Source organism: Mya arenaria, chromosome 17, assembly GCF_026914265.1.
Source record: "Mya arenaria isolate MELC-2E11 chromosome 17, ASM2691426v1".
Taxonomy (NCBI): domain Eukaryota; kingdom Metazoa; phylum Mollusca; class Bivalvia; order Myida; family Myidae; genus Mya; species Mya arenaria.
This window is the reverse complement of record NC_069138.1, coordinates 30,001,517-30,011,077: the sequence shown is the minus strand read 5'-3', so window position 1 is coordinate 30,011,077 and position 9,561 is coordinate 30,001,517.

Sequence of the window (9,561 nt, the reverse complement as noted above, 5' to 3'; positions counted from 1 at the left end):
TGTTAGGTAGCTGAGTGCAATTACAACACATAAATCAAGAGATAAGGATACGCTCCTTAAAACATCGACGGATATTGTGGTTTTAGAGCCCACCATATGACGCAATGATGCACACGATATGTCGTTAGTGTTCCAAAATTAACAAAACAGCTGATGGATAAACAACTTTGCCGTTTTAAAATGGTTTATATGCTTACTGTAACATGTTCGCCCGGATTTTTTTATCATTTAAAGCTGCACTCTCATAGATTTACCGCTTCGACAACTTTTTTTTATTTAATGTCTTGGAATGAGCAAACTGTTGCGTAAATATCAGCAAACTACTGATATAAGACTGCTGACAAAAGATCAGATCGTAGAGTTCATATTTCCGTTCGAAAATTAATGTTTTATGGCTAAAAGCGCTACTAACGGTTTAAAAAAAAAATGAATAAATCATCCTTTTTTGGAATTAAATATGAAAATCTGCCATCTAATGTTTAGTCAGCAGTCTTATATAACTGATTTCCATGCTTTTGCGCATAATTGGCTCGTTCCAAGACAAAAAAACTAAAACACTTGTCAAAACGTTCAATCTGTGTGAGTGCAGCTTTAACATGTTCGCCAGGAATTGTTTTACTTTAAACGTTATCTAACTGTATGTTTTGGTATTTGAACTCAGACATAAAGCTATTCAGCACAGCAAGCAAGATTTCGCGATTGGTTTACGTATTTTTTTACGACATTCTACATATAGTTTACGACATCTCAAAATCCCTCTGGGAGTACGTTTATTAGCAGTTTGCCTAAAAAGATTAGTTGAAAGTCTGAGATTTCGGATCTAACAGTAGCATATAGAAATGGGAGCGGTGGTTTTCATTACATAACAGCAATGTTTAATGGTTTTATGTATTGTACAAAATAATAAAAACTCCACAGGACCCATGGGCCAAGATGTAGATACTTCACAGAACGACCTCAGACGGAAGAAATTACAAATACGACGGGGACAAAGATAAGATGTGATCTTTCCCTCTAACAGAAATACCCTTGAGGGTCTTTGGAATTTATTTCCCAACTCTGAATGTACATACAATTGCAGTGCTTAAGCCAGGATTTTGAAAATGGCAGAGAGCTAGGTAAGAAAGGGCACTTTTGACGCGCATTGAATGGGCCATAGACATATGCCTATGAGGCAGGGGTCAATGTCCAATTTTTTATTGTGTGTTGTAACTACTTTCAAAACTAAATGTTTGCTATGAATACCTTACCTGTCATCTTTACTTTTGTGTCAAAACTATGCAATCATGTGTATTTACTATTCTAAAAACTAAAAAAAAATACTTGACCACAATAATGTCCAACAAATATCAAATAAAGTTAAAAACTGTTAGAGAAATCAGGTTGTAGCAATTTTCATACAGGGCATAATAAAAAGTAAAAAGAAAGTGCTATTTAGGCCCAGCTGGAGTTGTTTCCTTAGTTTTAAACAGTGTTCACCTAAAACAGTTCAGTTTCAGTTTTTACCGTTTCAAGGTTCTCATTTCTGCTGCTCTATATGCTGAACATAAATATGATCACGGATATCATCCTCATTATTTTGGGTAGTTGAACCTCTGAAATTGCGCCCCCTCCTTAAAAACCGAAATATAAATGTTTTGAACATTAGTAGGGGGGTTCATCCTTCAAGAAAAGTTTGACTGGAAGGAGAGGGTTTGTCCTAAATTAGTATTCCAGTGCAATAATCTTGTACGTCCTTACAATACAATGATAAGCTCATAAGTAAAACAATCAACTATGACCTTTTTATGAGACAAAATGTTAGTTTATACTCCATTGTAACGAAAGCTAACGGTTTATAGAATCACACTCGAGCCGTTTCCTGGGTTGATACCAGTACTGGTTTTGAAGGGCCATGAGAGGGTACCTCTGATGGGGACCAACATCTTGGATTAATGGCGGACACCTTTTCCACAAGACCACCCTCACTCTGGGGATCTAACCAACAACATCGTTAGTGTGGATATCTACACCTATATAGACCATCATCACTCTGGTGAGGAACGAACCAACAGCCTCTTGGTCAAGAGGCGGAAACCTACTCCACTAGACCATTCTCACTCACAAAAGGCCCAGGCGACGTCACAAGATATGAGAATCAGCACAGATTATATTGAACATTGACATAAGTATCGTATTTATAAAGGTTATCACATTGGGAGCCATCGGTCTCTTTTACAACAATGCTTAGAGGCATAGCCAAGTTAGTTAAGATTGGTTTTTGCAAGAGCAAAATAGATTTTTAAGTAACATAATTGAAAATTACATTGTGGAGGTGTAAGTGTCTTCATGCTATTTTACCGTCCATAGCCACACACTTTGGGCTCACACTCCGTTTTAATGACTGCCAACCCCCGGGGTGTTACGCGTATTCTGAGACGCCTCAACATGCAAATTGCCTGGCAAAGTTGAGACGTCGTAAACTCTCCATAAACTCGAGTATATCAGCTTGTAGAAACCTCGTAGAAGTCCCGTAAAAAACTATACAACGAGAGAGGTAACATGTGTTCTTTAATTTGCAACACTTTAAGCTTTCATGCGGTATCATTATACATAATTTGATCAAGAAATATGCATTTCCGAACATGATACATTTAAATATATGCACTTTATGTAAACCTCTGAGACTATCTCTTCCGCTATGCCATAAAAAACGATAGACTGGAATAATTCCGCAGAAAGCTTAATGCTATAAATTTTGAAATAGCTCTCATTCAATCACGATGTTTGGAGTATAAAACATAAGCCTGATCAATAAATGAACGCTCTTCTAATAAATTAACTGCCATGCCGTTAATTAATCTGTCTTTAATTTAGCAGAAGTAAATGAGACATGTGGGTATCGTCCGAAAACCGTCTTTGATAAGGTCATGTAAAAAAATGAGAAAAAAATGAATGTCGTTGGACATTTGACAATCAAGCTGTCGAATGTCTTATGTCATGCCAGCACAATGTTCTATGTCGAAGGTTGAATGTTGTGTGTGGAGCTATCTTTACACAGCTCTTCGATAGTGTTACATTAAAGTTCCATTTACATAAATCGTTTTGAGTCCATGTATCATCGGCCTAACGACCTTGGTTACGTAAAGCTGCTTCATTTTTAAGTAGCCAGCAGCCACTTGTATAAAACTTAACTTTAAGGTAGCACACCCTTAATAAAAACCTCCAATTTAAAATCTTCAATTTTAATAATTTAGCCTATGTTGTTACGCACAAGACTAAACAACTTTTGAGGGTTTCAAGGTAGATGTTCGAATCCATCTAGAAGCACATAAATATTATGGTTTACTCTGGGGATTCGGAAATATTTATGCAATTATTCGCTTCACTGGCAATCAATTAAGACTAAGTAATACAAATTACACGTTTAAACACTACTATTAATTTATACTATTAAAACTTTACGAACTACTTTAACAGATGTACCGGCATACATCCGCGGTTGTTTTCGATAAAATATGGCCGAGGAGTTCCGAATGGCCAAACCAAATACTTAACCAATTTCATACAATTTGCTGCTGCATACTAAATTGCACGGCTTATCATGACCTTTCTGAATGTCCTGATACGCAAGGGCGGTCCCATTGAAAGCAGTAAATAGCATGTCGACAAAGTCAGTACAATACAGAACTATTTTGACAAGCATTGTGATACTGTACTACCATGTTTAAACGTTGCTTGTATCTTTGACGTGGAGCAAAAGTTTGAATTATCACTAGTGTTTCAATCGCAATAAAAATGTTTTGACATATTTCTCAACAAAATCGACGCAGGAACAGATAATAAATAATTGTATTAAATGAAAAAATATTATCCAACAGGTCCAAAAACATAGGGCCACACAAACACATGTACGCCACACAAACACATATACGCCACACAAACACGTATACGCCATACAAACACATATACGCCACAAAAACACATATACGCCACACAAACACATATACGCAACACAAACACGTATACGCCATACAAACACATATACGCCACAAAAACACATATACGCCACAAAACACATATACGCCACACAAACACACACACGCCACACAAACACATAAACGCCACATATATGCAACATAAACATATATATGACACACACACACACACACACACACACACACATAAACGCCACACAAACACATGTATGCCACACAAACACATATACACAACACAAACACAAGTACGGCACTAAAACACATATTTGCCTCGCAGACTTCTCAAAAACACATATAGGACACTCAATCACATACTGGCCTTACAAACACGTATATGCCTCGCAGACTTCTCAAAAAAACATATAGGACACTCAAACACGTACTGGCCTTACAAACACGTATATGCCTCGCAGACTTCTCAAAAACACATATAGGACACTCAATCACATACTGGCCTTACAAACACGTATATGCCTCGCAGACTTCTCAAAAACACATATAGGACACTCAATCACATACTGGCCTTACAAACACGTATATGCCTCGCAGACTTCTCAAAAAAACATATAGGACACTCAAACACGTACTGGCCTTACAAACACGTATATGCCTCGCAGACTTCTCAAAAAACATATAGGACACTCAATCACATACTGGCCTTACAAACACGTATATGCCTCGCAGACTTCTCAAACAAACATATAGGACACTCAAACACGTACTGGCCTTACAAACACGTATGTGTGCATGCCCTACAGGCACCTTACAAACGCTCAAGGCTGAAAAAGATCTTATAGGCCACAAAACCACGTACACACCTCAAACAGATTTCTATTCATCAACAACCTTGGAGGTTTCATAAAATAGTTCAATAGATTTTATAATTTGTTAGACATAGACTTAACAGAATTGACAATAACTTATTAGTTTTCTTATCGTAAAGTAGTTCTAGACCGGCAATCAGAATATGCGTTATCAGTAAAGGAGAGTTCGTGGGAGACTCCAATTTTTTATTCCTTTTTTGCCATAAAACATGCTGGGCCACACTGTGTCACATTCCATCAACTGATTATAAATCTTATCCCTCTCATGACAGGCCCCAAAATCTGAGAGTCTTGTGTCAACCAGAAATGATGAACGTTAATTTAAACCGGCAAATAGTGCAGATATCCATCGGACATAGTCAGATCATAGCGAAACAAACAGAAATAAATGTTAATTTAATGTGGCTGTACAAATCCTCAATTTTAGCAATCACGTGTTATTGATGCAAAGCTGTCACAAAATCTTGATAAAAAATATGACCGACACCCCGACCACACGGCATTGTAATTAATGAGAACGTATTAACATTTTATGGATAAATGAAACTACTAACAGATTATTTAAATCAAATACTGTAGATTTATAATTCGACTTGCAGGTCTTTGTGCAGCATTGGCGAATTGTAAATTGTTTATTTATAAGTGATAGCGTTCGGAACTCCTCGGATGTATGCTGGTATATCAGTAAAAGTAGTTCGTAAAGTTTTAAATACTAGTTATAATGTTCTGTAGTGTTTTTTACGTATAATATGTATAAGTAAGTTTAAATTGATTGCAATTGAAGTTAATACTGCATAAATAATTAAGATTCCCAAGAGAAACGTCATGAAGAAGCTTAACTTGTAAATTCAAATTACAACGCGATCTACTTGTAGCGTAGTTAAATATAAAGATTTCTTAAACTGTTAACCGTCCATATATATCCGAGATTGTTTTCGAAGGGGAATATATTTATATAGGTTTGTTTTCAATGCGACATCCCCAAATGTACCGTTTTATAGATTATAAGTATCTTCCATGGCCGAGACTGTAAGATAGGTTCATCCCGACCCAAGCGTAGGGTGTTTTTTTGGAAACGAAGTTTACAGAGTTTCCGCAAAACACCCTACGCTCGGGTCGTGATAAACCTTTCTCCCACCTCAGATAAGTAGATCCAATAATTTAACCATGCTAGATATTCTTATCATGCCCACGGGCGAAGATAAAATGCCCGTATGGAACTTCTTTTTAATGGTCACCACATTGTAGTTACCTCCCTTGTCGAAGACTGTCGTCAGTAGCATCAAGGAAATCTTGTCTTGTGGTAATATTTAGAACGCCAATTAATTATTTTTCGCTTCAAATGTCACCATAAAACATTTTTCACGCACCATTCAAGAAATAATGCTTCATTCTCCTTAGAACTATTTAAAAAGACCGATTTTGCTATTAACATAATCTGAATCAATGCGCGCATATCCATGACAACAACGAACGGAATATACTTATAATCTTACAGTTATGATTGCGTGTGGATATGCGATAATTCGTGGTTGTCATGGATATGCGCACACTGATTCAGATTATGTTAATAATCAAATCAGTCTTTAAATAGTTCTAGGAGAGAGAAACATTATTTCTTGAACGGTGCGTGGAAACTGTTTAATGGTGACATTTGAAGCGAGAAATAATTAATTAGCGTTCTAAATAATGCCACAAGATAAGGTTTCCATGATGCTACAGACGACAGTCTTCGACAAGGGAGGTAATTATAATGTGGTGACCATTAAAAAGGAGTTCCATACGGGCATTTTATCTTCGCCCGTAGGCAAGATAAGAATATCTAGCATGGTTAAATTATTGGATCTACTTATCTGAGGTGGAAGAAATGATGATCGCTTCTTGTATGCTTTTTCTGATCATGTCTAAATGTAAGAATCATGGTGTTTGTTATATACATGTCAATAAGCATTTTTCAAGTAATTATGAAGTCATTTTTTTCTTTTGATAAGTAAATACCTTATATCACAAAGTTACACTCTTTTTCAAAAACAATACATGTATAACAAACATAGGTTTTGAGTGATAAACCTTTAACTGTTTACTCAATAATGCATTTCAGAAAATATTAATGAATGAAAATACGAGTGTAACCGTGTATTAAATAGCTGAACACGCAAACTATTAAATGATTGGTGGTGCTAAAATATTTACTGTGTTCTACTGTCTCAGAAATACCGTGTTTTCTTCACCATTATTTCAAATTAAACACGGTTTTCTTCATTATATAAGAACCATTGTTTTCGACATTCATTCATCTGTTTTGGTATTTAAAACATTTGTATTAATTGTGGTAAATCTTAGAATGTCCTTAAATTCATATTTGGCATATGATTTAAAAAAACACCCTGATTTTAAGAAGTTAAATCATGGCAATGCAACTATATTGGCACGAATCACTGGTGCATTTTTTGTTTTTGTTAAAAGATTGCAATTCTGCTCTAAATTTCAAAATTAGAATTTTATGAGCTTTTTAGAGACATAAATTTCTTAAGGATCGGTCTAAAAAAAAAAACAACTTTAAACCATCGGAAATATTCTGCGGCTATAAATGTTTACTGAAGATGCTTACTGTTTTGCCAATCAGTAGGATGGTTAAACAGTAGCAGGTGTTCGTGGTGTCATCAATCAAGGTCCCTATAGAGGAAAGAATGGTTAAAATGAGAATCGCGATTGGGTCCCGATCGGAACATCTCGGCCATCTCCGCCAAACAACTAGCCTCGGATGTATGTTCGTGCTTTAGTAAAAGTAGTTCGTAATATTAAAATGGCGGCGACGCCTATGAAGATGGTGTCTTCCTGTGGGTGACAGGCAACTTCATTTGCACAATGCAGCTCAGAGTCATGTATATTCTTTAAGTGTATTACTACGCGATCTACATGCAGCGTAGTTAAATGTTAAGAATTCTGACATTGTAAACCGTCCATATACTTCCAATGTCGTTTCTAAGGAAAACGACCGAGGAGCTCCGATTGGGTGAAGTATTTTGTTTATCTCTGTTAAACAGGTATCGGGTACGTCAGTGACTGGAGGAAAAAAAACAAGCTTAACTCCAACGCAGTGACCCCCCTCTTCTTCTTTTGCAATGTACATATACACATGTAACAACATACCCAAGCAGGGCGAAAACAACATTTGAGTAGGACTTACTTTTAATATCATTTCTTCCTTCCTATGAAGTGTTGTTTACCGCAATATCGAAATTGGCAGATTGTTTACGTTTAACACAAAACCACCTACTTACTTTTCCCGAAATATATACTTAAATGCTGCGCTAACAAAAAACGACATCATCTATTTGGCTGCCTGCTACGATCGAAGATTCCAGCTTGGACAATAAACATTAAATTCGCGTTCGGAGGCCAAATTGTCTGTCAACCTGTCCTTCAATGTCGCTTATTATCCGAAATACCGGGCTATTATTCCATCAGGATTTTGCTTTAGTGTGCAAAACAGCCTACCACAAGTCTGAAATAGAATTATTCTGCCTGATGTTGGACTTTTTTTCCGAGGACGTTCCTAGATTTACGTGACATTAACAGCGTGGACCCTGATGTATTATTGCTGGTGTGTACTTTCTAGACATCATTCGTCTAGATGACGCTTATTTTATGTCCTACCACCTTGACACTATATCTTTATATCTCAGAATGATAAGCAATGGATTTAACAGTACAGTGCTCCAGCTAACCCTAAAAAGGAGCGTGTGACACCCCGCTGCACCTTTTCGGTCCCCTCCTGCCTTTTTACTACACCCTGCTTTGCCCTTTAGATTGACAGACAATAATCAGAAATAAGTATATAAATAATAAGTATACATAATTTTGACACGAGGGTAAAAATAACAGCTAAAATATTCATAACAAATTATTTTACATTTAACATCCTGTTGCTGTCGTGTGTAGCATTGTTCGTCTGCTCCACATTTAACATCATATTGCTGTCGTGTGTGTAGCATTGTTCTTCTGCTTGACACATTAAACATCATATTGTTGTCGTTCGTGTGTATCATTGTTCGTCTGCACGACACATTCAACATTTTATTGCTGTCTTTTGTGTGTAGAATTGTTCGTCTGCTCCACACATTTAACATCATATTGCTGTCGTTCGTGTGTATCATTGTTCGTCTGCTCGACACATTCAACATTTTATTGCTGTCTTTTGTGTGTAGAATTGTTCGTCTGCTCCACACATTTAACATCATATTGGTGCCGTTGGTGTGTATCATTGTTCGTCTGCTCGACACATTTAACATTTTATTGCTGTCTTTTGTGTGTAGAATTGTTCGTCTGCTCCACACATTTAACATCATATTGCTGTCGTTCGTGTGTATCATTGTTCGTCTGCTCGACACATTTAACATTTTATTGCTGTCTTTTGTGTGTAGAATTGTTCGTCTGCTCCACACATTTAACATCATATTGATGCCGTTGGTGTAGCATTGTTCGTCTACTTGACACATTTAACATCATATTGCTGTCGTTGGTGTAGCATTGTCCGTCTGCTTGATACATTTAACATCCTGGTGCTGTCGTGTGTAGCATTGTTCGCCTGCTTGACATTTCACATCATTTTGCTGTCGTAAGTGTAATATTGTCCATCTGAATGACACATTCAACATGATATTGCTGTCGTGTGTGTGTCATTGTCCGTTTGCTTGACACATTTAACACCATTTTGGTGTCTTGTGTGCAGCATTGTTCGTCTGCATGACATATTT